We start from the raw sequence: 24256 nt of genomic DNA on the forward strand, positions 1-24256 counted from the left end.
CCAGGGGGACGGGGCCAAAAGGCACAAGCTGACATTAACATTGTTTCAGTCTCTGTGTTACTTGACATCATGCATTCATTGTCACCATAGAAGGGAAGAGCTCTGCATAGATGGAAATTTGTCTGGGCATCAGTAGAAAATGTTAAGTAAAATTTGCTTTAAAAATTAAACCTGGTGCTTTGTCATCTTGTGTCATCATTTTTATTTCTTAGCTTTCAGCTATTTAAGTGAACTCTAAAACTTTCATACTGACTATTTACTATCTGACATTGTGTCTCTCTAATCTCCTTCATAACCATCATTGACTTTTTTCCATTTTAATACTATCCCATAGTATCAGAGATAGTGAGAAAAATAGCAAATAAAGGTACATGACTATCTTTCTATCTCTATAGAGAATGATAGATATACATGCATCTGTCTCACAGAGAGATATGTGATGTATTCCCTGCAGGCACCTTGGGACCAATTTCATGACTTTAGAGGGGCTGACTCATGATTGTTTAACTTTTGAGACTGGCAACAATGAAGGTTATTGGGAAAATTGTAGGTTACTCTATGGTTGGTTTAGTAGGTGGACAGCCGCTTGCTAGCATGATAGAGTCCTGTAGTAGTAGAGGGGAGCTGGCCTCCCATTTGCAGCAGTTTGTCTGCAAAACTTGAGTTCAACAAAGTGTCCCAGTTCCACAGGATGGATGTTATGCCTGCGCCTGCTTTGGAACAGCCTTCAGTGTGCCAGACCTCCTGGGGAATCCACTGCCTCCTTAGGCTGGACCTCTGGTCCCTCAGCACCCCTGCTTCACACAGTGATCTCTGTTGAGCAAGTCCAGCTGAGACAGACCCCTTGTACAATCTTGGGGAGTAATGCACCTCCTCTGTCAGCATTGCAAGTAGCCCTCAGCCAGTGTTGTAAAACAGACAAGTTTATTAGTGGACTGGATCACAGCATAGAAAGTCCTTGGTTAGCACAGAGCAAAGAAAGTTACAGCACAATCCATCCTGACTGCTTCCCACAGCTGACACTTAACTTCCTCCTCATACCCCACAGTCCTTTGATCCCGAGCTGGGAGATGCAGCTCAGCCTCCTGGCAGAGAGACGGGGAATCTATATCACTCTATGATGGTGCTTGCTAGGCCATGTCTAGGCAATTGGATTCACCATTGTCTTCTCAAGAGCTCCATTGATATGGAACCGTAGGCACCATTTACACCTGGTCTTAGCCTGCCTCGAGAACAAATAGTCCCTTTTCACCCAGTAGGTAACTGCAGCACATAGGGGAAACTGATGCACACAAACTTCCTAAAATTAGAGAAAATTCCCTCCTTAGTACTGCTCCAGCAGCGCTTAGGATCTCAGCAGGGAGCTCCTAACATACTTTGGTTCTGCAGTGCTCCTGACTGACTCAACTTCTGTGGCGCTGTAGATGAACTCTGCTCCTGAAGAGATTAGGTAATAATTGGAGATATACCAATCTCCTAGAACTGGAGGGGACCTTGAAAGGTCATCAAGTCCAGCCTCCTGCCTTCATTAGCAGGACCAATTTTTGCCCCAGATCCCTAAGTGGCCTTCTCAAGGATTGAGCTTACAACTCCTGGGTTAGCAGGCCAATACTCAAAGCACTGAGCTATCCCTCCCTGGAACATACTGGCTGGCCCTTCTAGCTACCAGCTATAGGAACATTTCCCTAGGCAAAAGGAGTGTTTTTTAGGTGAAGAAAATCCTTGTCCTGCCAGGTTGGGGCAATTCAGGGAGTAGGTTGTTCACGACACAGCTCAGGTATCTGAATGCAAATGCACACTGGAGTCTTCCTGAAGTGTGAACCAAGCTAGGTTAGCAAAAACATCTGCTGTGCATGTATAATATGCAATTTTCAAATGCTAATGACTCAGCCAAACCTAATTCAATTTCTTCCTATACAAGACTGTACAGGGCTATTGTGATGCCAAATGGCAAACCATATTTAGGCATTGGAGTCAATACTGACTGAGGGGAGAGCTCCCCCTATTGAGTTCCCCCACCCTGCAGCACAGCATCCCCTAGCACCACACTGAGGCATTGGGGTCAGCACAGACTTGATAGGAGAGTGCTTCCTAATGAGTCCACTTGCATCCGAAGAAGTGGGTATTCACCCACGAAAGCTCATGCTGCAAAACGTCTGTTAGTCTATAAGGTGCCACAGGATTCTTTGCTGCTTCCTAATGAGTCACCCCCATGAGTTTCTACAGCACGCTGGCGTTCCCCTTGGAGGGCTCTCAGACAAGAACTGACCCAGGCCCTGGCTGCTTTGAATGTGAGATCTAACAGGATCAGAGTCCCACAAGTTGGTCGGGGGGGGGGGGAAGAGAAGAGAACAAAAGGAAACAAGACAGACAGGATATTTCTGCTGCCATGTGGCACTACAGGCACCTGTAACTTTCAGTTCACTCTTGTACATCTATGCCCCCCTGCTCTCCCTTGTTGCTCGCAGGCTCTCTGATCTCTGCCCTCTCCTTCCAAATAGCTAAGATGGCCCAGATGGAGGGTTATTTTCTATAAGCTCTCTATTCTGTCACCCAGAAAGTAGCTGGGAGCTTACCTAGCTGGGCATCAAGAGGAACTGTACTCTGGCCGTGGAGAAAAAGGGACCCTCTGGCCAAAACCTGAGAAGAAACATACACAGATGTGGGCTGAGGGTATCTCGTCTCTATGGTTTGCTGAGGTAGTCTCTGGGCAACCTCAGGGGAGGGATGTGCCCCCACCTCTGCTCACTGCCCCTTTCTGTGCACCCACCAGATGGTAAAACTGCACCTGGGCAGCTCCCTCTTCCAGCTCCTTTGCCAGGATGTGATAGCAAATGGGGCCTGCTGCATGCCCCTGCAAGGCAGGCAGCATGCCCCGTGTGGGTAGATCTTCACTGAGCTGTTGCTGGAGGAATAGAAGGGCCTCAGTGAGCGGAAGGCCGTGCTGTAAGATGGGACCACTTTTGTAAAGCTGTGCCTTGGGATCTCCAGTGTGGACTTTGCCTGGGACAGAGAAAGGGCAGTGGTGTGCTTTGAAGGTACTCCCAGTTCTTGCCCAGCCCGGCCTGATGCTGTCCACAGGGTGGACTCTGCACTGTCTCAAGTATCAGGGCTAGATGTCCACCTGACAAGGCTGGAAGGAGGGCTGTGGGTCTATCATCACCCTTCTGCATAGGGCTGGCATTTCCCACACAGCCCTGTTCAACAAGACACGAGCTGATCCACATCTGGCTGGTATGTAGCCTACTGTCACAATGAGCTGTACCATGGCAGTGTCCCTCCTCCCACTGGAACAGATCAGACCACCCGACTCTGGTATCCTGCCTGAGTTACTGGATGAGACCTCTGGTCCTTCTATGCTTGTCTTGTATATAGAGGCCAAGGCTTGATGCTTATGGGGAAGGTAAAAACCATCTGTAATCAGGGGCGGCTCCAGGCCCCAGCACGCCAAGCACGTGCTTGGGGCAGCGCTCTGCCGGGTGCCGGGGGCGGGGGGGGCAGGCAGCCTTCGGTGGCATGCCTGCGGAGGGTCCTCTGGTCCCGTGGCTCCGGTGGACCTCCTGCAGGCGTGCCTGCAGGAGGTCCGCCGGAGCTGCGGGACCAGTGACCGGCAGAGTACCCCCCGCAGCATGACGCTGTACTTGGAGCGGTGAAATGTCTAGAGCTGCCCCTGCCTGTAATGCATTTTCCGACTCTGCAACAGAGTCAGAACTGCACCCCCCTCTAAGTCCTGAAACAGAACTTACCCACAGGGCCACCTTTCTTCTCCTTCACTGATGGCTTCAGAGCTCTTTACCTTGAGTCTATGTGCAGCAGCAGGTTCCACAGTCTGACCAGACGTTCCAAGAAAAGCTTTGCCTCTGATGTGTTCTACACCTTCTGCTTCTTACATCCTAAGTGCCTCCTTGTTCTGCAGTTACAAGGATAGCATAGACCATACCACCGGTGGGCATCCTCCACCCTGTTCATCATTTCACACACTTCTCCCTGTCTCCCCTTCCCATGCAGGATAGTCCAGCTCCCTCTAATCTCTCCAGCTGGCCAAACCTACAGAGCCCTTCCATGCCAGCCCAGGAGGAGTCACCACCTGGATGCCCCCAAATCACTGACTTGCAGGAGCAGATGTGGTGTCCCCCACCCCTCCACCCATGACACATTACCCCAAACCCTAGTTTTAGCAATGCCTTCCCATTTAGAGACAGCTTGGCCTATGGCACTGCACATGGAACTAGGGGCCAGGAATTACTCAGTGCTAATGCTGGCTCTGCCATGGACTTCCTCTATAGCCTCCTGCATGTCACTTTACTGCTCTGCCCCTCAGTTTTGTCCTCTGTATAATGGGGCTAATGACACTGGCCTGCCTCACTGTGGGGATCACCAATTAATGCTTGCACAGCCCCGTGTAAATGCAAAACATTCTTCACAAGTTGGGCTTCACCTATGATGAAACCTTGTCACTGTCCCTCCATGGTGAAGTGTCCAAAGTGAAAGAGGCCACCCCTGTGTGGTCCATGAGGTAGGTCTCAGTCTGCATTTTGCCCCTGTAGTATACAGTGAGAAAAACCTTTGTGTTCAAGGGTATCCCACTGGCACTGTTGAGCTTCAGCTGCAAGAAGAGAGAAAGGAAGCAGGGCATATTGAGGTGTAGACTTGACCAGCTACCCCCTCCCAGCTCATGAATCACCCTGCAACAAGCCCCATAACCCTCCCCAACAGCTGATCTCCCCTTCTCCCCCTGGCCCCCGCTCCAGGCTGACAACCCCATGAACAAATCCCTAACCCACCCCCACCAGTTCTGAATAAAGTGACCAGCCTTACCAGGGCCGGCTCCAGACCCCAGCGCGGCAAGCACGCGCGTGGGGCAGCCCTTTCCCGGGGGGGCGGCAGGCTGGGCCGGCGGACCTGCCGCAGTCATGCCTGCGGGAGGTCCACCGGAGCCCCGGGACGACCGGACCTGCCGCAGGCATGACTGCGGAGGGGGCGCTCGTCCCGCGGCTTGGCTGGACCTCCCGCAGGCGTGCCTGCGGCAGCTCAAGCAGAGCCGCCGGACCTGCGAACCGTCCGCAGCTGCGGGAGGTCCAGCCGAGCCGCGCAACCAGCGGACCCTCCGCAGTCATGCCCGCGGGAGGTCCGCTGCTCCCGTGGCTCCGGGGCGCCTCCCGCGCATGACTGCTTGGGGCGGCCAAAAAGGTAGAGCCACCCCTGAGCCTTATTCTCTCCCTCGGTGAGGATGTTAAGAGATAAAGAGAGGCTACGCACAAGGGGCTGTGGCAGCTCAGAGCAAGGTGACCCCCTTTAAGGGCCTCATGACAACGGCATTCCCTTAGCCCCTGAGTTGGGCTTGCCTCTTCCTTCCCTAGCATCTTCCTAGCTCACTTACCCATCCCACGGTATGGTGATCCTGGCTGGTAGTAGATATTATCCAAAAACTGGAGTGTATGATGGATGAAGTTACCCTGCAGGTCTGAGTGGTGGTGTTGAACTCCAACCCTATGAGAACAGAGAACATGGGGGTGCACATCATGTGACTAAGAGAAGGCAGTCAGATTAGATGCCCCTGGTATCATGATCTATGAGATGGTCTGGGGGCTTCTCCATTCACACCTGAGAGTCATTTTCACAAGGCAGCAGAGAGAGCCTGTTCTATGTAAAGCAGGGACAGTGACATGGATCTGTAGGGAAATAAGCCTCGAGAAGGAAGGGGAGTTCATTATTGGAGCTCAAAGCCGGAAAGTTAGAGGGAATGGGATGAAACTGAGCAAGTAGGGAAGATTCTAGGGTGGCTAATCAGGAAACATTTTTGACCAGTGAGGGAGTCTATGAGATGGAGAAAGAGCCTGCCCAAGGGAAGGGGTGGGTGCCCCATTGCTAGGGACATTTATAACTAGCACACAAAGCCCCAGAGAACAGAGTGTAGGGAACAATCCTGCATTATTTGTGTTGGGGGAGGGGAGGGAGGGATAGGCAAAATGCAAGCTCCCAAATAATGCACAGCCAATGTCTGAGGAGTTTGTGGGACTGCTGAAAATATCATGGGTCTCCTGACCCATTCCCTCCCCATCCCATGCCGAAACACCTTTCCCAGATTACAATAAAGAACAAGCATCAGAGGAGTAGCCATATTAGTCTGGATCTGTAAAAGCAGCAAAGATGCATCCGAAGAAGTGGGTATTCACCCACGAAAGCTCATGCACCAATACATCTGTTAGTCTATAAGGTGTCACAGGACGCTGTGGTTAATAAAGAGGGGAGGGATAGCTCAGTGGTTTGAGCACTGGCCTGCTAAACCCAGAGTTGTGAGCTCAATCCTTGAGGGGGCCACTTAGGGGTCTGGGGCAAAAAAAATCAGTACTTGGTCCTACTAGTGAAGGCAGGGGGCTGGACTTGATGACCTTTCAAGGTCTCTTCCAGCTCTAGGAGATAAGTATATCTCCAATTATACAAAACAATCCAGCTGGGTCTGACCTAGCTTCCTGTGCATTTCTAATGCATCCAAAGTAAAAGAACCAACACCTCTATCTGAGCAGAAACATCCTCTCCATTTTGCAGGCTTTGATCCAGTCCTACTCCCCAGGGAATCAATGGTGAAACTTCCATTGGCTTTAATGGGAACAAGCTTGGTTCCCTGGGGAGCCTTGTGGGAGAATATGCAGGGTGAGGAAAAACATTAGGTGAAGAGACCATCAGTGGAGAATCAGAGCCCTTCCTCCAAATCTGGAATCCTTATACCTGTTCCACTTTCTTCCAGGGAAGCCACAGCATCTAGCCTGAACTGGTAACTGTTCTGAAGAGTCAGGTTATAGACCTTAGTGTCCAACATCACAGCAAGGCAGCCCTCCCCTTTTATCTGGGAGACAGGAGAACGTCCTAATCAACCAACCATGAGTGCAATAATCCCAGCACAGCTCACCAGCAGCAATTGAATCTAGGGGCTAGAGTACCAAAAGCCCAAGCCCTAGGCCCAGGCACTGAGTTATTGCAGAGACACCTTCATTTTGTGAAAACAACAAGCTCTTATAAGAACATAAGAGCGGCCATACTGGGTCATACCATACACAGTATCCTGAAAGACAGTGGCCAATGCCAGTTGCCCCAGAGAGAATGAACAGAACAGGCACTCGTCAAGTGATCCATTCCCTGTCGCTCATTCCCCGCTTCTGGCAAACAGAGGCTAGGGACACCATCCCTGCCCATCCTGGCTAATAGCCATTGATGGACCTATCCTCCATGAATTTATCTAGTTCTTTTTTTAAACCATGTTATAGTCTTCACCAGGGGTGGCCAGCCTGTGGCTCCAGAGCTGCATGTGGCTCTTCAGAGGTTAATATGCAGCTCCTTACCTAGGCACCGATTCTGGGGCTAGAGCTATAGGTACTAACTTTCCAATGTGCTGGAGGGTGCTCACTGCTCAACTCCCTGCTCTGCCCCAATCCCTGCCCCCACTCCACCCCTTCCCCCAAGGCCCCTGCCCCTTCCCCTGAGCCTGCCATGCCCTTGCTTCTCCCCCCCTAGCCTCCTGCACATGTGAAACAGCAGATTACAGGGGTAGAGGGGAGTAGGTGCTGATTGGTGGGGGCTGCTAGCAGGCAGGAGGCACTGGGGGCTGGGGAGCGGATGGGGGCTAGTGATGTATTACTGTGGCTCTTTGGCAATGTACATTGGGAAATTCTGGCTTCTTCTCAGGCTCAGATTGGCCACCCCTGGTCTTGGCCTTCACAACATCCTTGGGAAAGGAGTTCCACAGGTTGACTGTGCGTTGTGTGAAAAATATTTCCTTTGGTTTGTTTTAAACCTGCTGCCTATTAATTTCATTTGGGGACCACTAGTTATTGTGTTATGAGATGGAGTAAACATTTCCTTATTTACTTTCTCCACACCAGTCATGATTTTATAGACCTCTATCACATCACCCCTTATTCATCTCTTTTACAAGCTGAGAAGTCCCTGTCTTATTAACCTCTCCTCATATGGCAGCCGTTCCATACCTGTAATCATTTCTGTTGCCCTTTTCTGAACCTCTCAATTCCAATATATCTTTTTTGAGATGGGACGACCACATCTGCACACAATATTCAAGATGTGGGCATACCACAGATTTATAAAGAGGCAAATGATACTTTCTGTCTTATTATCTATCCCTTTAAGGATTCCCAATATTCTGTTCACTTTGACTGCCGCTGCACATTGAGTGGATGTTTTCAGAGAACTACCCACAGTGACTCCAAAATCTCTAAGTGGTAACAGCTAATTCAGATGCCTTCATTTTATATGTATAGTTGGGATTATGCTTTCCAGTGTGCATTACTTTGCATTTATCAACGTTGATTTTCATCTACCATTTTGTTGCCCAGTCACTCAGTTGTGAGATCCTTTTGTAGCTCTTTGCACTCTGCCTGGGACTTATCTTGAGTAGTTTTGTATCATCTGCAAATTTTGCCACCACACTGTTTACTCCTTTTTCCAGATCATTTATGAATGTTAAATAGGACTGGGCCCAGTACAGACCCCTGGGGGAAACCACTATTTCTCTCTCCATTCTGAGAATGGACCTTTTAACTAGATACCAGTCCATGAGAGGACCTTCTCTCTTATCCCCTGAGATATTACTTTGCTTAATAGCCTTTGATGAGGGACCTTGTAAAGGCTTTCTGGAAGTCTACATACACTATCTCCACTGGATCCCCCTTGTCCACATGCTGTCTGGTCCAGTCACTAGCGGGAGACAATCCCACATGCTTAGCTCATGTCTTACATGTTCACTGAGATGCCACTAGCCAGACATAAGCGAGACATAAGTGGGTCGTAGAGATTGAAGACTAAGCTCCTCTCAGGACATGTGGTCAGGTCCTCTGCTGCTGTGAATCAGCATATATCAATTGACACCAGCTGGAGGCTGACCCATGGACTCTCCAGGTCAAGGTGGAGGCATGGATGTGGGCAGTGTGTGGGTGGGTAGAGCTTGCATTGGCACAGGCCATTCTTGTAGCTGTTTTGTTGTTAAATCTCAGATGAACTCTCCTGGTCCTGGATGATCAGCAGCAGTGGCTCCAGGCACCAGCGCTCCCTGTGAGGGCAGCAGTCAGGCAGCATTCGGCAGCACACCTGTGGGAGGTCCACTGGTCCCGTGGATTCGGTGGCAGGTATGGTGGACATCCCACAGGCATGCTGCCAAATCTGCGGGACTGAGGACCTCCTGCAGGCATGCTGCCGAAGGCAGCCTGCCCGCCGTGCTTGGGGCAGCAAAAAAGCTAGAGCCTCCCCTGATGACCAAGTCCCTCTTCTGGGCTATAAACTATGATCAGTGAGGCTACTCATAAATTCAGGGATTTCCCTTGAAATCCCACCAGGTTGAGAGTGTCAGATTAATAGATTGTTCCCCCACCCCATTCACTAGTTCTCTCCCTCCCCAATGACACATCCCCCCCTCTGTCCTTCTCTCTTTGGCAGAGGCAGTGTTTGCACCACTACTACCTGTGCTCACCTGGCCAGAATGTTCCCGACAAATATCCTGGTTTGTTTTGAAGACACTCCAACTATAGCATATTGGCTTGCGGCACACCATGGCCTGCACTTTGCCCTGGACTAGCTTCCCATATGTGTACCTGGTTTAGAAGAGAGAACAGCAAGACTCATTGACACAGATAATCTCAAATCGACAGCCCTGATGGGCAAACAAACGTCAGTCAATGGCCCTGGCCGGCAGCCATGCACTCATCATATCTCAAAGGTAAGCAGAGTCAGAGGAAGGCAATGATGTAACAGCTGCATGGAAAAAGCCAGCAGATGGTGGCCAGGGTGACTCAATAGTTGGTGCTCTCCCCTCTCAGTCAGCACTGACCCCGATGCCCCAGTGAGGTGCTATGCTGCAGGGAGTGAGCTGGGTGACTGGGTGGGAGATGCTCTTCCACCTGCATCAGTACTGACTCCAGGGGGTACAATGCTGCAGGGAATGTCCCTCAGTGGGGGGGGGGATGTGCCTCTATTTTAAGATTTAGATGATTTAGGAACCACAGACAAAGAACTGCATGGTGGAATGGAGAATGGCAGGGTGCTGCAGGGACTATTCTAGCCTTCAGTTTTGAGGGTGCTGGTGTTCAAAGCCTTTCATTGGACAGCTTTAACCAAAGGAAAATGTTAACTTTAGCTCACATGCCGCCGACTTGCAAATGGAATTTCTCCTCCAAGATGGTGATCACAGGGGGCATCTGAATTGACACACTGAATTTGGGCAGCACTGTGAGAAGCAGAGTGAAATGGCCAGTGGGTCTGACTCAGAGGGCTTCCCCTCCCACCCCAGCCTCAAGGATCCTGGAGAACGAGTTCCTTTCTCACCTCTCTCCCCAGCAAGGCCCAACGGGATCCCACAGCAATGTGCCCAAGCAGGAGAGAGATGGGCAGACCTGATGGGAAAGACATCCTGTCTTTCCTCCGGCCCAGCATGCAGGTCTCAGGAGAGAAAGCAGAGCAAGTGCCTGTCTGTGTGAGAAAGGGCAGGGGGAGGGAGTGAATAGATCAATGAATGAGCCAGATCCTCCTTCTCACTCCCAGGAGAGATAGGTCTTCTCCAGGGTACAACTGCAGGCCCCAGTAGTGGGAGAATGAAGACACAGGATTGAGTGAAAGGTGAGAACTAATCCTGGGTTCAGCATGGCTGCTTGTACATTGCTAGCCACTAGTGCACCCAAATAGCTACCTGCCCACATCTGGAAGGTCTCACCCCTCTGGCATGGGGTCTGTAAGAAACACTCATTCCCTACTCCCTTCAAATCCCTGCCACAATGGCCCTTACCATATTCCTCTACACTGAGGTGTTCTTGAGGCCAGGCATATTGATGGTGTATTTTCCTAAAGGTGCTTCTGCAGCCAATGGGAAGAATAGATCCACAATGCCTTGATATGGGGTCACGTTCAACCATTGACCATGCAATTCCCTTTGGAGTCCTACAGAGATGGGAATAAGGGATGGTTATTGCCAATAACAGTCATTGTTATGATGTACACCAGGGCCCTTGGAACTTCACAGGAGCATCAGGGATAGAAATCATAACCTCCTGCTCCAATCTGAGCTAAAGGAAAATCTCCATTAGCTGCTAGCAGTGCAGGGCCCATGACAAAAATGAGTTCTGGTTCCATCCAACAGAGGGTAGGATTCTCTCTCTCCAGCTCACTCCCACACACATACACAGAGCCGGTTTATTACACCATTGTTCTCTGTATTACATGCTTTGTGCAATAATGTAGTCCAGCAGCTAAGGGGGAACCAGCTTCTGGTTTGGAAGCACATGGACTAAACTGGAATAAATGGAAGCGGCTGTGTTCCTGTTGCTGGGACCTTCCCATGGTTACTGAAAGGGCAAAGTTAGTTACAACTCCACGTCTAAACTGTTACAACTCCATTGCTCTAAAATGTTCAAACATGTTTCAGAAGCAACTGTTTCTGTAGCGTAATAAACTGTCTAGTGGGTGCCGGTATGGGTGTAATATGCAAAGTGTGTACACTCTACGACCCTCAACTGGCTGGAGTTAGAACTGCTCTAAATTGGTATCATGAGCCTTTTGTTGCTAACAGCAATTCTCCTTTAGCTCAAGTGACCAGGTGCCATGCTTTGTCCATACTATGAAAAGAACAGATAAGGAGAAGAGCTGGGAGCTTCTATTGTTTGTCTTATTGAAGTATTAATCTCAAACTCTTTAACTGTTTCCATGTTAAATAAAGTTCACCATTTTCTTAAGGAAACTCAAGTGGGAGAGGGGTTCCTGATTCTCCACAACATATTCAAGGATAAAATGTACATGGTACTCCTGAAATGTTTGCCAACCACTGCCGTGCAGTGACACTCACCAGTCATTGACATGGTTCAAGAAATGATGCCTGGATACCAGACCCTCCTTGCAAAGTTGTGGGTGACGAGGGGAGGAACTGCAAGAAATCAGGGGCTGTCACTGTGCATCTTGGCATAAGTGGCTGCCCCATATAGCTCCTTCTGTTCTGATCATTAAAATCTTTCAGAATGGCATCGCTTACCTGCAGCTCCACCTGGTGTGCTATGGAAAGGAAAGAACGAAGCAATTGATCAGTTGCTTCTGAAATAAATTCCCATCCCCAAATTTTCAGATCTACTGAACATCCATAAGTCTCCCTTGAAATCTTTCAGGTTCTGAGTGACTCAGCTTCATGGCTGAGCTGGACATGCCTGATGAAGGATTGGAATCACTGAACTATGAGCAAGGGACTGGAGCTACAGATCAGATCAGCTCTCCTGGAAGTGCAGAACACTAACCCCTGGGGTCCTGGACCCGGCCTCCAGTCAGTTTCATGCTTATAAAGATTCTTTCCTCCTGGTATTACTGGTTCATTGCTGGCAATAAAGTTCTGATCCAAGGTTACAATTCGTGCCTTGACTGCAAATCAAAAGAAAGAGGAATTGGGTGAAATTTAATCAAGCAAATTAATACCCTTTAATGACTAATAAAGAAGGATCCTGAACATCAAAAGGCATGGCTTATCGAGGAGGGAGTGGCAGAGCCAAGACCCACCTCACCTGCTCTCTGGCCTGCATGCAGCTAACCTGACAGGTGACAGAGCCAGTGCTCTGAACTGTCCAAGCTGCTCTGGCAGGAGTATTTGCATCTGCTAGGCCACCACTTGCTGTTCATGCTGGCACTGCAATGGTGAAGTGTAACAATAGTTAGCTTGCTCAGAGAAAAGGCAATCCCAATATTGGGGTGACCGACTTTGCCCCATTGACAGTAGTTGTGGGTGGGACTGTGGGATAAAAGTGTGCTGAGAGCTGTGATGGTGGGGGTTGCAATGCGATTCTCTCTGCATCAGAGAATTGTCATTTGGATCTTGCTGCCACTGAGGGCCTTAGGGAAAAATCTTGTGCTGTGGCTTGAGCCCTGTTGCAGCTCTGCCAGTGCTAGCAATTATGTAGCTCCAGTATAGACAGACAACTTACATTGCTATCACCCTGTCATCTTTCCTGAGACACTCAAGCCCTGTCCACACTAGCACTCTCATCATTGCTAGCAGTGATGGAGCTGAAGTGCTACAGCCACAACAGGGGTGGGGAGCAGAGGGGGTTCCCAAATATCCTCAGAGCAGATATGGCATTAAAGGACCTGAGGGAGACATCTCTATTGTGGCCTGTGCTGACAGCATGTCAGCCTCACCTGTGACCCAGGCCCTGCTTAGCTGCATGTCAAGGGAGATGGTGGATATGCCATGATGGTAGGGTGAATTTCCTGCTCTCTCCCCCAGGCCCCTGGCCACACCTGTCCTTGCCTATGCGTTCAGGTTTGTCTGTACAAAGGTCATCTTCATCACAGGCTTGATCAGGACCTTCTGTCTCTCCTGAAACCCTGAGCCAGCCCCAAAGCCTGTGACCTAAACAAAGGCCACTTCCTCTGAACTACCCACAGGAGAAGGGACTCTCAGACAGTCAAACCAACCATAGCTAATAGGCAGAACTCTAGAGGTTTTGGTAATACAAATAATAATAATGAGGATGACTTTTTTGCTCCAGCTGGTCTCATCCTGGAGCTCATTCTCTACAAAGTCTTTTATTAAGCAGTGAAGAAAATAAGGAAGTGCTTGTAGGGAGACAGTGTAGCATCCACCCAGAGGAGGAAGGGGCCACCCCTTGTGCCCAGAGCCAGGCCAGACTCGCCCCTTCTACTGGAAGTGGGAATGCAGGACAGACCGTATAAAAGGCGAAGCCTCCACCTCTGTTGGGCCGAGACAGTGAGAGAGACAGATGCATCCTGCTTGCTGCAGGCTGCTGACTTCACTGCTGAGCCAAGGGACACTCTGCTCCCAGAGGAGCCTGCATTCCCAGGTGAGCTGTTGGGACTGTTGCCTACCTACCCAGAGGACATCCACAGAGCTGAGGTACCGAATGCAGGGGTAGTAGGAAGTAGCCCAGGGACAGCAGACTCTAGTCTGGCTGCATTGCTGCCTGAATCCAAGTTAGCACATTGTGGCTAGATTCCCCACTGACCCAGTGGCAGAACACTCCACCACTGTTAGGTGGAGTTGGGGGGGCAGGTCCCCCTACACTGCTGCTGCCAACCCCACCCCTGGGGTGGCAGCCTCCCCACAATAGGCCAAAGGCCTGCATTTCTCTGCTGTGCACCAGAGCTAGAATGACAAACTATGTGGTGCTCTGCCCTGCCTGAGGGCCTGAGCCCATAGACCACTTACTAGCTCTGTCCTGCCTGAGGGCCTGATCTTATAGACTGTTTGGGGTTCCACCCTATTAGGATGGTTGGGATGTTAACATCTGGTCTTCTAATTTCCCTTATACTAGGCAGTGATCACGTGAGGTGGTGTGGCCTCCCTCCTACCCAGAGCAGGACCACAACACCACTACAGTGCTTCAGAGCAGAATCAAGGGGTGTTGGAAGTGGTGGGTCAGGAGCTCAGGACTTTAATAGCAGGGGACTGCAGTGCAGGACTGATGTGCATTGCTACAGCTGTCAGGAGGAGCAGAGAGGCTCAGTACTTGAAAAGCAGGAGTGCATGGGGAAGGCTGAGGTATCCGCATATACAATCCTTGCCTACCTCCTCCAGCAACAGAAGAACCTAGCTGGTGTTCTCCCAACCCCATGTTAATGTGGTTGCAGCTTCAGTGCATGGCCTCTGTTGCTCACCTGGAAGCTGGTGCAGTCAAAGAAGCTGGACTGGTAGACAGATTGTGTGATCAGTGTCTGATTCCCAGTTTTGGTTTGTAGAGTTACAGTCACCTGGACTGGGACCCCTTGACCTCTATCGTCTCTGTGGAGGAGTAGAAGAGTTGAGCTGGTATTGCCACTGCATAGTTTCTATAAGAGAAAGGCCCTAGCTGTGATTAGCTTTCATAAGAACAGCCATCATAGGTCAGATCAAAGGTCCAACTAGCCTAGTATCCTGTCTTCTGACAGTGATCAATGCCAGGTGTCCCAGAGGGAATGAACAGAACAGGCAATCATTAAGCGATCCATCCCCTGTTGCCCATTCCCAGCTTCTGGCAAACAGAGGCTAGACACACCATCCCTGCCCATCCTGGCTAATAGCAATTGATGGACCTATCCTCCTTGAACTTATCTAGTTATTTATTGAATCATGTTATAGTTTTGGCCTTCACAACATCCTCTGGCAAGGAGTTCCACCAGTTGACTGTATGTTGTGTGAAAAGAATACTTCCTTTTGTTTGTTTTGAACCTGCTGCCTATTAATTTCATTTGGGGACCCCTAGTTATTGTGTTATGAGATGGAGTAAACAACACTTCCTTATTTACTTTCTCCACACCAGTCATGATTTTAATAGACCTCTATCACATCATCCCTTATTCATCTCTTTTACAATCTGAAAAGTCCCAGTCTTATTAATGTCTCCTCATATAGCAGTCATTCCATAGCCCTAATAATTTTTGTTGCCCTTTGCTGAACCTTTTCCAACTCCAATATAACTTGGAGATAGGATTACCACATATGCACGCAGTATTCAAGATGTGGGCCTACCATGGATTTATAGAGAGGCAACATATTTTCTGTCTTATCCATCACTTTCTTAATGACAGGTTTCAGAGTAGCAGCCGTGTTAGTCTATCAGCAAAAACAGGAGTACTTGTGGCACCTTAGAGACTAATAAATTTATTTGAGCATAAGCTTTTTTGGGCATTCTGTTTGCTTTTTTGACTGCTGCTGCACATTGAATGTTTTCAGAAAAAGAGATCTTGGTGTCATTGTAGATAGTTGAGTAGTAACAGCTAATTTAGATCCCATCATTTTATATGTATAGTTGGGATTATGCTTTCCAGTGTGCATTACTTTGCATTTATCAACATTGAATTTCATCTACCATTTTGTTGCCCAGTCACCCAGTTTTGAGAGATCCTTTTGTAGCTCTTTGCACTCTGCCTGGGACTTAACTATCTTAAGTAGTTTTGTATCATCTGCAAATTTTGCCACCTCACTGTTTAATCCTTTTCCATATAATTTATGAACATGTTGAATAGGACTCAGCCCAGTTCAGACACCTGGGAGACAACACTATTTACCTCTTCATTCTGAAAATTGAGCATTTATTCCTACCTTTGTGCCAGTTCCCAATCCATGAGAGGACCTTCCCTCTTATCCCATGAGGGCTTACTTTGCTTAATAGCCTTTGGTGAGGACCTTGCCAAAGGGTTTCTGAAAATCTAAGTACACTATTTCCATTGGATTTCCCTTGTCCATATGCTTGTTGACCCCTTCAGAGAATTCTAGTAGACTGGTGATGCATGATTTCCCTTTACAAAAAAAAACATGTTGACTCTTCCCCAACAAATTATATTCATCTATGTGTCTTGCAATTTTGTTCTTTACTGTCTGTTTCAACCAGTTAGCCTGGTACTGAAGGCAGGCTTACCAGCCTATAAGTGATGGGATCATTTCTGGAGCCCTTTTTAAAAATTGGCAACACATTAGCTATCCTCCAGTCATTAGGTACAGAAGCTGATTTAAATGATAGGTTACAGACAACAGTTAGTAGCTCTGTAATTTCACATTTGAGTTCTTTCAGAACTCTTGAGTGAATACCATCTGGACCTGGTGACTTATTACTGTTTAGTTTATCAATTTGTTCTAAAACCTCCTCTAATAACACCTCAATCTGGGAAAGTTCCTCAGATTTGTCACCTAAAAAGAATGGTTCAGGTTTGGGAATCTCCCTCACATCCTCCGCCATGAAGACTGATGCAAAGACTTAGTTTAGTTTCTCTGCAATGGCCTTATTGTCCTTGAGTGCTCCTTTAGCATCTCAATCATCCAGTGGCCCCACTGGTTGTTTAGCAGGCTTCCTGCTTCGAATGTATTTTAAAAAAAGTTACTTTGAGTCTTTGTTGTTCTTCAAATTCTTTTTTTGGCCTTCCTAATTATATTTTTACACTTCATTTACCAGTGTTTATGCTCCTTTCTATTTTCCTCACTAGGATTTAATTTCCACTTTTTAAAGGATGCTTTTTGCTTCTCACTGCTTCTTTTACTTTGTTGTTTAGCCAGGGTGGCACTTTTTTTATTCTCTTACAATGTTTTTTTAATTTGGGGGTATACATTTAAGTTGAGCCTCTATTATGGTGTCTTTAAAAAGTTTCCATGCAGCTTGCAGGGATTTCACTTTTGGCACTGTACCTTTTAATTTCTAATTAACTAATTCCCTCATTTTTGTGTACTCCCCTTTCTGAAATTAAATGCTACAGTGTTGGGCTGCTGTGGTGTTTTCCCTGCCACAGGGATGTTAAATTTAATTATATTATGGTCACTATTACCAAATGGTCCAGCTATAATCACTTCTTGGATCAGATCCTGTGCTCCACTTAGGACTAAATCAAGAATTGCCTCTCCTCTGGTGGGTTCCAGGACTAGCTGCTCCAAGAAGCAGTCATTTAAGGTGTCAAGAAACTTTATCTCTGCATCCTGTCCTGAGGTGACATGTACCCAGTCAATATGGGGATTGTTGAAATCCCCCATTATTTTTTAGTTTATTTGTATAGCCTCTTTAATCCGAGCATTTCACAGTCACTATCACCATCCTGGTCAGGTGCTCAGTAATATATCCCTACTGTTATATTCTTATTAGAGCATGGAATTACTAGCCATAGAGATTCTATGGTACTGTTTGGTTCATTTAATATTTTTACTTCATTTGATTCTATGCTTTTTCATATATAGTGCCACTCCCCTACCAGCATGACCTGTTCTGTCCTTCTGATATATTTTGTACCTTGGTATTACTGTGCCCCATTGACTATCCTCATTCCAACAAGTTTCTGTGATGCCTATTATAACAATATCCTCATTTAATATGAGGCACTCTAGTTCACCCATCTTATTTACACTTCTAGCATTTGTATATAAGCACTTTAAAAACTTGTCACTTTTTAGCTGTCTGCCATTATATGATGTAATTAAATGGGACTTTTTAAAATTTGAGTATTTCTCATCAGAGCCTATCTGTATTTTATCACCTTCCATCCTCTCCTCTTTACTAGGACATAGAGAATCTTCATTAATAGATCCTCCCCTAAGGGATGTCTCTGTCCAAACCACGTGCTCCTCTGCACCTGTCAGCTTTCCCCCCAGCCCTTAGTTTCAAAACTGCTCTACGACTTTTTTAATTTTAAGTGCCAGCAACCTGGTTCCATTTTGGTTTAGTGGAGCCCATCCTTCCTGTATAGGCTCCCGCTTTCCCAAAAGTTTCCCCTAGCACCTAATAAATCTAAACTCCTCCTCTTATTAATTATTTATTTGTACTACAGTAGTGCCTAGAAGCCCCCAGTCAGCGGGGGGCATTGTGCTAGGCACTGCACAAACTTATAGTAAGAGACAATCCCTACACCATAGAGCTTACCAGACAAGACAGGCATAGGGTGAGAGGGCAAACAGAAACTGACTGAGGGTAAGAGACTTGCCCAAGGTCACACAGCAGGTCGGCAGCAAAGCTTGGAATACAACACAGGTCTACAGAGTCCCAGTCCAGTGCCTTATCCTCTGGACCACTCTTGCCTTTCACCACTGGCTTGTTTGATTTGGTATCTGGCCTCCTGTCATATTGGATCTTACTGTTGGTCTGTGTAGCCCAACATCCTGCCACTTGATGTATGGGAACCATCTGTCACAGTGTCAGGGTAATTGCACCTGTATTCCCCCTCCAGGGTCCCTATGGGCACCCACTTAAGGTTTTCAACTTCCAGCCATCACCCCTCTTGGGTGGAGACCCACATCTGCCTCCTTTCTGACTGTGGGGGTTAAGGCTGCCCAGCTCCCTAATCTTCCCCATGATATCCCCAGAAGCCAGTCTGCCTACAGGCTAGCGCCAGTTCTATGCTTTCTCCCCAAGGGCTATGACCAGCATATTGCCAGTAGTTACAAGTTACCACCCTGCTCTTTCTAAGCAAGCACCTTTATTCTTAAGGACAAAGCATTTTAGAGAAAACATAGAAACAATCAAAGTCCCTATAGACATGCTAACAGCTCATCAGAGATCACCTATCAGTCATATGGGGCTGTAGTAGACTGCAGTCTTTCCAGCCCTTCCCCATGGACAGAAGGCCCTGTTTGCTGGTCCAGAAAGAATGTCATGAGTCAGTTCAAGCTCATTCTTTTATATCAAAAGGCCCTTCTTTGTCTCCTAGTCTCTGGAAAACCCAGCCTGAACCAGTCTAAGCAAACCACTCCAGGGGGTGGCAACTCTCTTGCAGTGATTTGTCTTAATCACCCCCACTGTTTTTAGTTCCTGGAGGAGCTGTGGTAACTCTTCCCATAGAGGGTGACACAATCATACATAAACCATTCATAGGTTTAATACAACTGATATTGCATGCCATTGTTACATGTCATACCTAAAACTGGGCCACATCTCAAAAAGAATCTCAGACACCTAATCTCCATTTCACCAACAGATGGGAGCCACCTGACCTCTCCTTCACCATCATGCCAGCCACCTCCTCCTCATGTCAGACCCCAGAACATCCCAGTTGCAACTACAGCCATTGTGTACCTGGGTAGCACTAGAGAAGTATTCAGTGTGTTTACACTGTGGCAGAGCTCTGACCTTGCCCCCATGGGTTCTGCACTTCTCAGTGGTTTATGCTAGCCTTAGTGGTTCACTGTGACCCTCCACATAGCCCTTCTCTCTCTCTAGGGCCAGGGTTACAGTCTACTGAGCCCTTTTCATCATAGGCCAGCAAGGAGGTTGGTGAGAGAACTCCTACAGTCTCTGTTGTCCCTGGGGGCTTATTTCAGAACAGTTTAGCCTCCTGTCCTGACAGGGGCCTGACTTCCCCTCCCAGGAGATGTTCCTGTAGTGGTGGGTTGGGGGGAAACCCAGGCCCACCCTCTACTCCAGGTTCCAGCCCAGGGACCCTAATGGTAGCAGCTGTTGGCAGCCAACCTTTCACTACCAGAGTTGCTACATTTCTCTGGGCCACTTCCCCACAGCTCTCTTGTTTCTCTCTTCTTCCTCTTATCTTCAGGCTCCCTTAACAATGGTTTGAGAGTGTCTTCATTAACCAACCCTTCAGCCACACTTGCTCTCCTCTGCCTGACTGGAGTGAACCCTTTTTATAGTATTAGCAGGGCCTTAATTAGAGTCAGGTGGTCACATTAACTTAATGGCCTCACCTGACTCTTTGCAGGCTAATCAGTCAGGTGTTCTCATTAGCCTGGAGCAGCCCCTGCTCTGGTCAGTCAGGGAACAGAAAACTGTTAATCCAGTAGCCTTCTGCTGTACCCAACTGGCCTGGGTCTAAAAGTCAGACTTTTGATGCAATTTAGCAGCAGGGAAGAAGGAGGAGCCAGCACCGTTTGAGCAGTCAGCTTTTCAGAGATTGCCAAAAAGTGCTCAATGGACCATAATATGGGAACTTCTGAACTATCTACCATCCTGCCATCTACTGTACCAGCTGTGGCCACAGGTACATCTGCTCATGTCACCTGTCTCTGACAATTGCTGGTACTTGATGTTTCAAGAGAAGACATGTAACACTCAGGCAGAACACACATGGTTAATTGAGCACTGGTGTATAATGGGTTGGTTTTATTTCTGACACACAGGCTTACATTGAAGCATCAGATTTGATGACACTTCTCTTAGCCTTAATGCCTCCCAGTTATATCTACCAGACTAGATGGGCCAATAGATAGATTTGGGGTAGTAGGAGGGATACTGGCCTAAGCTAGTACTATAGGAGGCCAGGTATATGAGCAGCTGGACCATTGGTCAGTTTGAGTATGACAGCTTTTACATTGTGGCTTAATACCCAGGTAGGAGTGAGCTGCTACCCTGTGTGGCATCAGCCTCAGGAACTGGCATCCAGTTGTTGCCAGTATCTACAGAGCTGAACTGAGAATGGCTTTCTCTGTTTGTGCCAGGTTTTTTTGTTCTGCTACCCTGGTGGCATTCATGGCCCTCTTCTTTCTGGGCGGTGGGAAGCAAATGTGCAAACAGGAGCTGTTGCATTGATTTGCTGGCTCATGTAATCCCTTTGTGACTTCCATTTATTTGGAATCTCTCTTCCCTCCCCCCATCATTATTGAGTCAGTCCTTAGCATGAGATGTAAAACCAAGGTCCTACTCTTGGCTACCTATGCCATTCAAAGATCTCATGGCATTTTCCCCAAGAGAATTATAAATCCATGGTACACTCACATCTTGACTACTGCATGCAGAAGTGGTTGCCCCATCTCAAAAAAGATATACTAGAATTGGAAAAGTTTCAGAAAAGGGCAACAAAAAATTATTACGGCTATGGAACGGCTGCCATATGAGGAGAGATTAATAAGATTGGGACTTTTCAGCTTGGAAAAAAGACGAATAAGGGGGGATGTGATAGAAGTCTATAAAATCATGAGTGGTGTGGAGAAAGTAAATAAGGAAGTGTTATTTACTCCTTCTCATAACACATGAACTAGGGGTCACCCAATGAAATTAATAGGCAGCAGGTTTTAAACAAATAAAAGGAAGTATTTCTTCACACAACGCAGAGTTAACCTGTGGAACTCTTTGCCAGAGGATGTTGTGAAGGCCAAGACTATAACAGGGTTCAAAAAAGAACTAGATAAGTTCACAGAGGATAGGTCCATCAATGGCCATTAGCCAGGATGGGCAGGAATGGTGTCTCTAGCCTCTATTTGCCAGAAGCTGGGAATGGGTGACAGGGGATGGACCACTTGATGATAACTTCATTCCTTCTGGAGCACCTGGTAATGGCCACTGTCAGAAGACAGGATACTGGGCTAAATCAACCCTTGGTCTGACCCAGTATGGCCATTCTTATGTTCTTAGTAAGCATGTTTCATCCGTCAATCTGAATCCTGCTTTGATGAAGCGAGCATTAGCACTCATAAGGGACAGCTGGCAACTTGTCAAAGCTAAGAGTATTAGAACATGCAAGACTCTATTAAAGTAGCTTTTAGACTGAACATCAGCAGAATCTTATCGAACAGTGAGATACAGCAGGTTGTGTGGTAGTCTCCCAGGGGAAGGGGTAGCAGCACTTGGAACATTTAATATTAGACTGGCCAATATGCCAGATGACGCACAGTAAGAAATGATCCTGCACTGGCTGAGACCGAGTGTAGGTTTTTCTTCTATAATACAAGCAGAGCTGTATTTCTGTTCAGAATTACACAAAAGTCTGCCTCTAGGGGCTTTCCAGAGGGCAACCACAACTACACAAAGCCAATAAATTATAGCAGGACCCTGAAAAGCAGGTGGAACTAAGCTTTGTGTTTCCACTAAAGTTGACTAAGAGACTTGTTGAGCTGCGGCATTTAAGTGTCCCGGTTGAAGATTTAAATGGTGACTTGTGGCTCTCGGAAGAAAAGCACAGCCCAAAATAGAATGTTTCCTGGACAATAATAAAGTGTGTGGAACTTTGGAAGGTCCGAATGAAACAGACACTTGGCAAGATATGTGAGATTTCCTAGGACGCAGGAAGCCAAAGGAACTCCAGTGAGCCAGAGCAATGCAGCAAACGGAGACCCAGGACTGAATGAAATGGTAGATCAAACACCCTATGGAAATATCCCTTTGGTCCCAGGAATCCCATAACAGGCATCTGCCACTATAGAATTCCCCCGCTCTGACACATTCCCCACTAATCAGCATATAGACATGAAACAACCAGGGCTCTTACATCATTGCGGCGGTTCCAGCTGTGAGAGGCAGGAGGAGGACACAGCTCCACAGGAAAGCTGAGCTCTTCATAGCTGGGTTCCAGCGGACTCAGACTACCGGGATGTGTTCCTGCTCTACACCTCTCCTTCTCTGGCTCTTCTACTTCTTCCCTTGCTCTCAGTCTATGCTGAAGCACCACCCATGTCCCTCCCTGTTATGGTATCTGTATCTGGCTCTTTGCTTTTAATCCAAAGGGTAGAAATCAGGCGGCATATGACTGCCACTGGGAAGCGGCCAGGTGGACACTGCTAGAACAGTATTTACAAACCAACATCCTAGGCTCACTTGCTTCAAGATTTCTGTTGGGTTTGCTAGTGCTTCTGTGGGAAGATGTCTGCTCTGTTCTTTACTTCCTTGCATCACCATTCATGGCAACAGGAGACACAGTGGGAGCTCCACTAGTGTTATTAAAGGGTGTATTTATTAAAAGAACAGTGGGGAAAATTCATCCTTGGTGACTTCCCTGACTTTTATAGACTTAACTCCAGAGCTGAATTTGTTCAGTCCTATTTTTCTTTCTAAAGAAAATTAACACCAGTGAAAATTCAGACAAATGGAAATAAAGGGGTAAAGTTTTTATGACTTAATGAAACCCCAATCTTTTCTCTTTCCTCCTCCCACTCAGGTCAGAGGCTCATAGCAGAGTGACTAACCAGAGAAAGGGAGCCAGGGGGAAGGTTTCTGCAGCAGGTCAAGTGCTGATGGCTGTCCACCCTATCCCACTAGTTCAGCTACTCATTGAGGGGAGCGTGAAGTCTAGAATCATCTGAGTCGGCATAAAATGATGCCAGGACACTGATATGCCTCAGGGTCACGGACATACAGAGTTTTGAGCCCATATATTGATCTGCCCTTCTGAGCTAGTTTAAACATCCGTGTGGGTCTGCTATATCAGGCTATGGGTACAGAGAGTGATTACTACACACTATGTCAAAGTAAAGCCCAGACATTGATTTAATCAGGAGTAAATAGAAGGCAGAGAACTAATTCCCTCAGTACCAGTGTCCCTTAGGGTGGGGTTGGTTGAAAGGCCCTGGAGCGTTGATGAAAGTATGACTGATATAGAAGGATAGGCAGGCCACGCTGTGGGAGTGGCTCATGTGGATGGGCAGAGGGAGGCAGCAATGAAGCTACTCTAGGTGGACGAGTGGTGATGCGTTGGTGTGATGATTTGGGGAATCTGTATGATGTATGAATTATTCTGTTTGGAACCATTCTGCCAGATGCAGTCAGCAGCAACACAGGCTGGACTCCTCTTACTGACACAAACCAGAACCAGCTCAAGCCCCACCCAGTGCCCTGGGAAAACTAAACCCTCCTGGGCACCTCTAAGAGGCAATACTTCACCTCTCACAAGCATTGAGTCTGTATCACAAAAGAAAACTTTGATTAAAAGGGAAAAGGGGAGCCAGCCTTAACCTGGGAAAACACCACAACAGTGATTCAAAAGCATGTGACCATAAGCAACACCTATCCCACAGTACACTTAGCAGTGTCCTTTGCCTCAGTTTCTCACCTTGTGGTGTGAAAGTCCAATGAACAAAGGTTCCTTTAAC

At 47.6% G+C, this 24256-nt stretch overlaps 3 long non-coding RNA genes across 15 annotated transcripts; 1 reads left to right on the top strand and 2 right to left on the bottom strand.

Annotated features, from left to right (window-relative positions):
• Positions 1-905: 905 nt before the first annotated feature.
• On the bottom strand, positions 906-4650 carry LOC123355689. Of its 6 annotated transcripts, none has more exons than XR_006575174.1 (4): positions 4439-4650; positions 3747-3910; positions 2577-3003; positions 906-1809 (listed from the first exon to the last, which is right to left on the bottom strand). It is a non-coding gene; the product is annotated as an uncharacterized LOC123355689 (long non-coding RNA). The 6 variants fall into 6 exon arrangements; XR_006575171.1 differs by having other exon boundaries at positions 3797-3910; positions 4439-4646; XR_006575170.1 differs by having other exon boundaries at positions 3747-4644.
• Positions 3291-12286, top strand: LOC123355719. The gene is made up of 3 exons (XR_006575187.1): positions 3291-3403; positions 9448-9727; positions 12156-12286. It is a non-coding gene; the product is annotated as an uncharacterized LOC123355719 (long non-coding RNA).
• Positions 5212-23371, bottom strand: LOC123355703. Of its 8 annotated transcripts, none has more exons than XR_006575182.1 (9): positions 22660-23365; positions 14653-14776; positions 12282-12402; positions 12026-12045; positions 10790-11920; positions 10333-10476; positions 10150-10234; positions 9482-9602; positions 5212-5490 (listed from the first exon to the last, which is right to left on the bottom strand). It is a non-coding gene; the product is annotated as an uncharacterized LOC123355703 (long non-coding RNA). The 8 variants fall into 8 exon arrangements; XR_006575181.1 differs by having other exon boundaries at positions 10790-10941; positions 22660-23357; XR_006575184.1 differs by having other exon boundaries at positions 10790-10941; positions 11843-12402; positions 22660-23366.
• Positions 23372-24256: the final 885 nt, after the last annotated feature.

Source organism: Mauremys mutica, chromosome 1, assembly GCF_020497125.1.
Source record: "Mauremys mutica isolate MM-2020 ecotype Southern chromosome 1, ASM2049712v1, whole genome shotgun sequence".
Classification (NCBI taxonomy): domain Eukaryota; kingdom Metazoa; phylum Chordata; order Testudines; family Geoemydidae; genus Mauremys; species Mauremys mutica.